The sequence below is a fragment of the Arachis hypogaea genome, chromosome 3 (assembly GCF_003086295.3).
Source record: "Arachis hypogaea cultivar Tifrunner chromosome 3, arahy.Tifrunner.gnm2.J5K5, whole genome shotgun sequence".
Classification (NCBI taxonomy): Eukaryota; Viridiplantae; Streptophyta; class Magnoliopsida; order Fabales; family Fabaceae; genus Arachis; species Arachis hypogaea.
This window is the reverse complement of record NC_092038.1, coordinates 60,613,886-60,622,784: the sequence shown is the minus strand read 5'-3', so window position 1 is coordinate 60,622,784 and position 8,899 is coordinate 60,613,886.

The window sequence follows — 8,899 nt, the reverse complement described above, 5'->3', positions numbered from 1 at the left end:
TCTTTGCTCTCTTTCACAGCATTTGCATAAAATTCCCTGATCATGACTACACTAATGTTGACGAGAAGATTGCATAGAAGTTCCCACCTTTTTTCCTTAGTGATTTTCCTCATGATGTGGTACTCCCCGTCCTTCAGCTCAAGGCCATTCTCATAAATGACATGCTTTGTCTTCATGAGCCTATGATATCTCCCTTTGTGGAATTGGGACCTAAATTTTCTTGCATCATAGGATGGAGGCTTGGTCACCATTGGTTCCTTTCACAGCCTTCTTCTTGAACTTGAAGAGGCCATTAGATTTGGGGTGAGAAGAAGGGAAAAGTGGGTTGTGTTTGGGATGATGTTCGGTTTTGTTGTGGTAGAAAGGGAAATTGTTGGCCTTATTTTTGGAGTAGAAGAATAGTGAGGTTATGGTTTACAAGTGAAGGTAGCTTGTATGAATGTGCAAGCCATTTAGTGCCAACGGCTACTTATAGGCAAGGCCTTCAAGTTTTCTAACAAAACTACAATGAATGAAGGGGGGTTCATTGATGACCATGAAGGGTTGAGATTGAGTTGAACACATAGAGGATTCATGGATTGAACGGCCTGCATGCATTGTTAAAGCTTGACGAGGATTCTATTCTCATTGGTTGCATGTATTTAGGTGTCCAATGGTGCATGCATGCAGATTTTGCTTCCCAAGGGGCACGCTTCTCTAGGCACATGTGATCACTTTTTATTTGGCTTGTCATAGCCGTGGCCCCTCCCCTCCTTGTCTTTATCTTAATCTCTTTCTCCTGATTAAACCAAAACAGCTAGCCTTAGAACATAATTATACATGGTGATAAGTGATTTGCAACAAAGAAGAAAATTGTTTTTGTTTCTTATTCATAAAGAATCAATTATGTCCCTTAATCAGTGAGCCAAAGGTTGGTGAACACCAAACTTGTCTCTTACCGAGGGGATAACTGTGAAATGCAAATAATTCCTCACAATTGATACTTTTATCATAAGATGTAATTTTTTTTTTTTGCTATCATATAGTTCCAAAATGTAATGATGCATGATCCATCTATGTATGATCTTCATTCCATGAATAGGAAGTGATCTTCTGAACATTGTTACATATGCAAACACCAAACTTAGTGTTTGGTCATATGCTTCATCAAAATGACTAAGCACATGGTCTAAGAACACTTTTGAAAAAAAAAATTGGGTATGCCTTAAGGCACACCAAACTTAGAAGTCTGACATATGCTTCAAATAGTGCATGCATTCATCAAGTATGTCCATGAAAGTTCAAAATCATGCTCAGATGATCATAGCTTATTTAAAACAACAGGAATCTTAAATCATGGGTTGCCTCCCATGGAGCGCTCTTTTATTGTCACTAGCTTGACATTGGACTCCCTTTAGGGTGGTTGATGGCTGTGATGTCTCAACTTGTCTCCCCTCACTGTGAGCTTCCTTTTTATTCCCTGGTGCTCAAGTTGAACATGCTCAAGTGAGAGTGCTTTGCATACAGTGTAGTAATCATTGATTTGTTGGCTTGTTCCCAACTGTTTCAACTGTCTTGCTAGTTTCTTCCTTCCATTGCAAGTCTCCTTTGTCAATCTTATTGCAGTTGTTCTTTTCATTACTGAGCTGTGTCTCTGAAAATACATTCAGGGTGATGTTTTCCTCATACATTCTAAGGGTTAGCTTTCCTTGTTCCACATCTATAATGGCCCTACCAGTGGCCAAGAAAGGTCTCCCAAGTATGATAGAATCACCTTCATCCTTATCTGAATCTAAAACCACAAAGTCTGTAGGGTATATGAATTTGTCCACCTTGACTAGAAGGTTTTCAATCACATCCCTGGGGTATACCACTGACTTATCTACCAGTTTCATAGACATTTGTATAGGCTTAACTTCCTTTATACACAGCTTTTTCACCAAAGAAAAGGGTATTAGGTTGATACTTGCTCCTAGATCGCACATTGCCTTATTGATGGTCAATCTCCTAATGGTGCAGGGCAGAAAGAAACTTCCAGGGTCTGCAAGCTTAGGGGGAAGCCCTTCTTGAATCAAAGCCCTGCATTCCTCAAAAAGCAGTATGGTCTCTTTCTCATCCCAACTTCTTTTCTTGTTGATAAGCTCCTTCAAGAACTTGGCATACAGAGGCATTTGCTCCAATGCCTCGGCCAAGGGAATGTTTATCTCTGGCTTCTTGAAAGTCTCAAGGAACTTATGGAAGTTTTGATCTTTTGCTTCTTTGTGGAATCTTTAGGGATAAGGTAGTGGAGGTGTAAAGCTCTTCTCCACTTGCTGTTGTCTTGGGGTTGGTTCTTCCATGATCTGCTTCCCTTTCTTCAAATTTTGTGGTTGATTATTCTTTTCTATGAGCTTTTCTGGGACATTTTTGCTTGTCATGTCCTTGTTGCTAGCTCCCTCTTTTTCTGTTGGTTCTTTGTCACTCTCCATAGGCTTCTTGGTTGCCTCTTTGTTATCCACCAATATCTTTCCACTCCTTAGTTATACAGCCTTGCACTCTTCTTTTGGATTAGGGATGGTGTCACTTGGTAGTGAGCTTGAAGGTCTCTCAATAGAAATTTGCTTGAAGAGTTGTCTAATCTGCCTCTCCAGGCTCTTCATGGAAGCTTCCTAGTTCTTTGTTGTCATTTCTTGGCTCTTCATCATCTTTTCCAATAACATCTCTAGATTAGTAATCCTCTGAGAGTCTTGTGAGATTGGTTGGTTGTGGGGTGTTGATGATTGATGGTAAGTGTTTTGGTTAGTGGGTTGATTATTGGATGGGAAATGGTTGGAGTTGGGGTAATTATTTTGAGGTTTTCTGTAAGGATTTTGGTTAGTCTGCTGCTGGTTGTGATTTTGGTTATTTCTTGGGGTGTTTTAAGTTGAGTTCCTTTGCCATGGTTGTTGATTTTGGTTGTGGTTATCTTCCCACCTAAGGTTTGTGTGGTTCTTCCAAGATGGATTGTAGGTGTCACCATACACCTCATTTTGTCCAGAATTTCGGTTGTGCATATACTGCACTTGCTCTTGTTGCTGTTCTTCTTGGTTCTCTTCATTTTGCCCCCAAGGAGTTGTTGGTTGGTTTGTGGCACTCACTGATGCAACTTGTAGGCCATCAATCCTTTTGGCCATTTGTTCAAATTGTTGCTGAATCTGCTGCTGCATCACTTTGTGTTTAGCCAAAATTGTATCCACTCCTTCTAATTTTAGCACTCCCTTCCTCTGTGATGGTTGGCGTTGCCTTTGGTGAGCAAAGAAGTATTGGTTGTTGGCCACCATATCAATAAGGTTTTGAGCCTCCTCTGCAGTTTTCATCAATTGCAATGATCCTCCAACTGAGTGATCAAGTGCCTCTTGAGCCTTTAGAGTGAGTCCTTCATAGAAGTTTTGCAGCTTATCCCACTCAGTGAACATCTCTGGTGGACATTTCCTCAACAGAGCCTTATATGTTTCCCATGCCTCATATAGATTTTCAGCATCCATTTGTGTGAACGTCTGCACCTCAGTCTTCAATCTAATGATCCTTTGAGGGGTAAAATTTGGCAAAAAACTTGCTCACCAAATCATCCCAAGTGTTGATGCTCTCCTTTGGGAATGTTTCTAGCCATTGAGTGGCTTTATCTCTGAGGGAGAATGGGAATAATAGTGGCTTGTAGATGTCAAGGTGCACTCCATTGCTTTTAATTGTGTCACAAATCCTCAAGAAGGTAGATAGATGTTGATTCGGATCCTCAAGTGGTCCTCCTCCAAAAGAACAGTTGTTTTGAACCAATATGATGAGTTGTGGCTTTAGTTCAAAGTTATTTGCATTAACAATAGGGGTAAGAATGCTACTCCCACAATGTCTAGCGTTTGCAAATGTATAAGAGGCCAGTACTCTCCTTTGTTGTGGGTTGTTGTTGACCCCTCCTTCTGGATGATTGGGATTAGATGGATCTCCTTTCATCTCTTAGAATTCTTCTTCTGACTCCTCTTCTCCAACAACAGCCTTCCCTCTAGCTTCTCTTCTCAACCTTCAAAGAGTTCTTTGGTCAGTTTCAGAGAAAATAGGGGTAGCTCTCTCTGTACCTGACATACAAACACAACACAAGAAACACACAAAACCAGAAAACCAGTGAAACTTCAATCTATTGCTAGAACGAAGTTTTGGTTAGCTTAGGCAAATAGTCAAACAATTAATATGTTACTTGAGAACAACAAAAAAAATGCTTAATCTAGATCTCTACTTCACTTAATCATTGTCAATCTATTTCAATCCCCGGCAACGGCGCCAAAAACTTGATGTGTGGAAAACGATCCAACACAAAACTCACCGGCAAGTGTACCGGGTCGCATCAAGTAATAATAACTCACATGAGTGAGGTCGATCCCACAGGGATTGAAGGATTGAGCAATTTTAGTTTAGTAGTTGATTTAGTCAAGCAAACAATAGTTGATTTGAGTGATTTGTGGTTGACAGAAACTAAATTGCATGAATTATAAAGGGAGAGGGAAAATTGGCAGTGAATTAAAGAGCTAAAGAAATTAAAGTGCTGAATCTTAAAGAACAAGTAAAGTAAATGACAGTAACTTAAAGTGCAAGAAATGTAAATTTGCTTGAATGTAAAAGGGAATTGGGAGTTGTGATTGCAGAATTTAAACAAGAACAAGTGAATTGCAATAGACAGAAGAGTTAAAGATGAATTGAAGTAAAGTGAATCTTGAACAGAAAAGTAAAAGTGATTGAAGATTTAGAAACAGAAAGTAAATGTAGCTCAATTGCAGAAATTGAAAGAGAGATTGCAGATCTCAGGAATGGAGGAGACTAGAAAACAAGTTTAGATCTCAAATCTTTCCTTGATCCAACAAGAATAATTGCAAAAGAAAACGGAAAAGTGAATTGCAGAAGAAATAAAAAGGATGAAAATAGTAATTAGAAATTGAATTATGCAGAAAAAGTTAACAAGAGATCTCAAGGTGAGATTGAAACAGAATTTCTTCAATTCTCCACCCAAGATCCAAAGCAAGAAGTAAAGAGTGCTCAAGCAAGAACAAGGAAGAAGAGAGATCAATTCTCCTCCCCGATTCTCTGAGATCTAGAATCAAAAAATGAAAACTCTCCAAAAATTACCAAAAAGAAAAGTTCAAAAATAAGGTAAAAATCTAAAAGTAAAGAAAAAAGGTGAAAAGGTTCTCTCTAAATCAAACTAACTTCTATTTATACACCTTCTATTTTTGGATTTTAGAATTTGGAAATGGGCTTTTTAATTTGGTGAAGAATTGAATTATATTGGATTTTTAATTGAATTTCTAGCTCAAATGTTGCTCCTAGTAGAGTGCTCTGCTCTGCTCCCAGTAGAGTGCCATGATCACCTTCATCTGGTGTGTGATGTAGGGTAAAAACCTTTATCTTCCCCTCTTCATCCGGCATTACATGGCCAGGGGGTCTATGTCAGAGGCACTCTGCCCTTTCCATATCTGATCACTCAGCTAGGCCACCGAGTTGAGGTGCCTTGGGAGCTCGCAGATGAGAAGCCAACTGCCGCCAACTGCAAGAAAATTATCCCTCACAGCAGGAAGTTCCAAGCTTTGGGCTATAGGCCGCCTTTCCTTACTGCCTCTGCTGAGGCAGCCACATCTTCTCCTGCACCTTCAGCACCTACGGCACCAGCCACCACTATAGCACCTCCACCTGCTTCAGAGCCCGTCTACCACCTTGTGCACCGCCTATTCGAGCGCCTCGACCAGATGGAGCGCCGCAACCAGCGGCGATACAAGAGGACTAAGCGTCGCAGCAAGCGCCGCTATGAGCATTTGAAGCTGATAATCCGGTCCGCCCACTATGACGTCCCATCTGATCCTGACACACCATCAGAGCCATCTGAAGAGGAGGCAGACGATCATGAGGAGGAGGCACGTGCAGAGACTGAGCAGGGAGGACCTAAGCAGGCTGCACCATATCATGAGGAGCCACATCATATACAACCCGCAGATCCAGAAGTTCCCCTACAGACAGAGCCTCCGCTTCAGCAGACAGCTCCTCTAACACTCACAGAGATTGCAGACCCTCATCTTACCACTGAGACACCAGCAGTACATGCTTCCGGAGATGACACTTCTTCACACCCAGCTTGAGTGAGCATCGAGGACGATGCTATAATTTAAGTGTGGGGAGGTCGCCATCTCTAGCGAATCTTTTTAGTGATCCACTACAGACTCTTCTATCTTATTTTGTTTATTTTTATAAGAGCCATTCTAGGATTCACATTGAGTTGAATGGAAACTCTTAATTTCTACTTGCATGATATACATAATTGATATATGGTTTTTGAGCCAAAGAACACACAATCCGTGAGTTTTGAGCTTAATTGTATGGTTACATTCAACCAAAAATTTCATTCCTGTGTGTTTCGCACTTCTTTTTTATGCTTGCAATCTTTGCTTTGTTCCATTCTATATGTCCATTATTTAGTGTATTTACATACTTGCATATGATTGAGGCCATCATTTGTTATTAGCTCACTTATCCCAAATAGCCTACCCCTTTAATTACCTTTGTTAGCCACTTTGAGCCTTTTAATCCCCTTCTATTCTATAACCACATTACTAGCCTTAAGCAGAAAAACAAATTAAAAATCCCAAGTTGAATCCTTGGTTATATTAAGATAGAAATTGTGTATCAAGTAAGTATGGGGACATTTATGGGAACATGGGATGATAGGAAAAAGTATTAATTGATAAAATTATTTGAAATTTGGGAGCATACTCATGTGAAATCAAAATAATTAAAACACCATGTGCATTGATATATTGTATTTATATATGAAAAAAAAGTATCTATTATTAAGTAATTAAATAAGGGGACAACAGTACCCCAGTGCAAAATAGAAGAATCAATGCACATGGGATAAAATCAAAAATATATATATATATATATATATATAAGTGGTGCATGAGTATGTAACACAAGTGGGAAAATTTGGGTAGCTAGGCAAGATTTTTAAAATAGAGTAAGTATATGTTAGGTGAGATCGTAGACTAGTCAAGGATTCACTTTATTAGCTCACTTAGCCTTATATATACACCCTCACCATTATCTTAGCCCCATTACAACCTTGAAAAAGACCTCATGATGTTTGAATGTATACATTAGATATTTGTTTATTGGTTAGATAAAGAACAAAGTTTTAGAAAGCATGACTAGAAAAAAGAATAGAGTGACTAACCCCAAACACTGAGTGATTGGAGAGTAAACACAAATTCAGCGAGGGTTCAATAGCTCATTCCCATATATCCATGTTTAATTATTAATTGACTTGCAAGTTTGTGAACTATCTTAACTCAACTAAATTGTGACTGTGCTTTAATATGATTTGGCTTTAATTGTACATATATGATTCCTCGAAAATATGAATCAATTCAACCATATGTAAGCTTTCTATATATAAGTGAATAGTAAGTAGAATTGCATAACTCATTTAGGTAGCTTGCATTTAGAATAGATTGTATTGCACAAGATTCCCCCATTTTACCTTCATTCTTTCCTCTTGGATTTAGCATGAGGACATGCTAATGTTTAAGTGTGGGGAGGTTGATAAACTACTATTTTATGATTTATCTTGTGCTCAATTGAGTGATTTTATCAATTCTTCACCCACTTATTCATATGAATTGCATGGTTTTACAATTCCTTCCTTATTTTATGATATATGTGAAAATATGTTTCCTATGCCTTAAAAATGTTAAATTTAATTATCCTTTATTACCATTCGATGTCGTGATCTGTGTGTTGAGTATTTTCAGGCTTTATAGGGCAGGAATGGCTTAGAGGACAGAAAGAAAACACGCAAAAATGGAAGGAACGCACAAAATAGAGTTTTTGAAGAATTGGCAGCGACGCAAATGCATGGACTACGTGACTGCGTGCTTTGCACAAAATGGAATCGATGTGAACGCGTGACTAGCGCAAAACACAACTGATGCGGATACGTGACTGACGCGGACAGGTGGAAGAGAGAAACTCCAAATGACACGGACGCGTGACCCACGCGAACGCCTGACGGACCCCACGTGCAGAAAATTGCAGAAGTCGCCCCCAGCGATTTCTGGACCTTTTTTCAGTCCAAATCCAAGCCCAAAAAACACAGATTAGAGGCTATAAAGTGGGGCAATGCATCCATTCATGGGAGAAGAATTAATATAACAAGGACAACATTGAATATACATAATTTTAGGTTTTAGATGTAGTTTCTAGAGAGAAAGGTTCTCTCCTCTCTCTTAGGTTTTAGGATTAGTATTTCTTTTAGTCATTAGGATTGTTTCTTCATACCAGGTTCAATATTTCTTTATTTTAACTTCTCTTCTACTTTTAGATACTATAATACTTTTATTTATTAATGACTTATGTTGCCAAATTGGCTTATGATCTATTCCATGTTAGATTTGATTTCTTTTATTAATGCAATTTGAGGTATTTCAGATATATGATTTTTATTTAGCCTTCTATATTCTTGGCTTTGGTTGAGTAATTAGAGACTCTTGAGTTATCAAACTCTTTTGTTGATTGATAATTGAAATTTGCTAATTGACTTGAATTCCACTAACTCTAGTCTTTCTTTGGGAATTGACTAGGACTTGAGGATTCATATTGATTTATCCACTTGACTTACCTTCATAGTTAGAGGTTAACTAAGTGGGAGCAACAAGCAATTCTCATCACAATTAATAAAGATAACTAGGATAGGACTTCTAATTTTCATATCTTGCCAAGAGTTTTCTTAGCTATTGATTTATTAATTCTTGCAATTTATTTCTCTTGTTCAAACCTTTCAAAAAAACCCAAAAAAAGTGTTTTCCATAACCAATAATAAAACACACCTCCTTGCAATTCCTTGAGAAAATGACCCGAGGTTTGAATACTT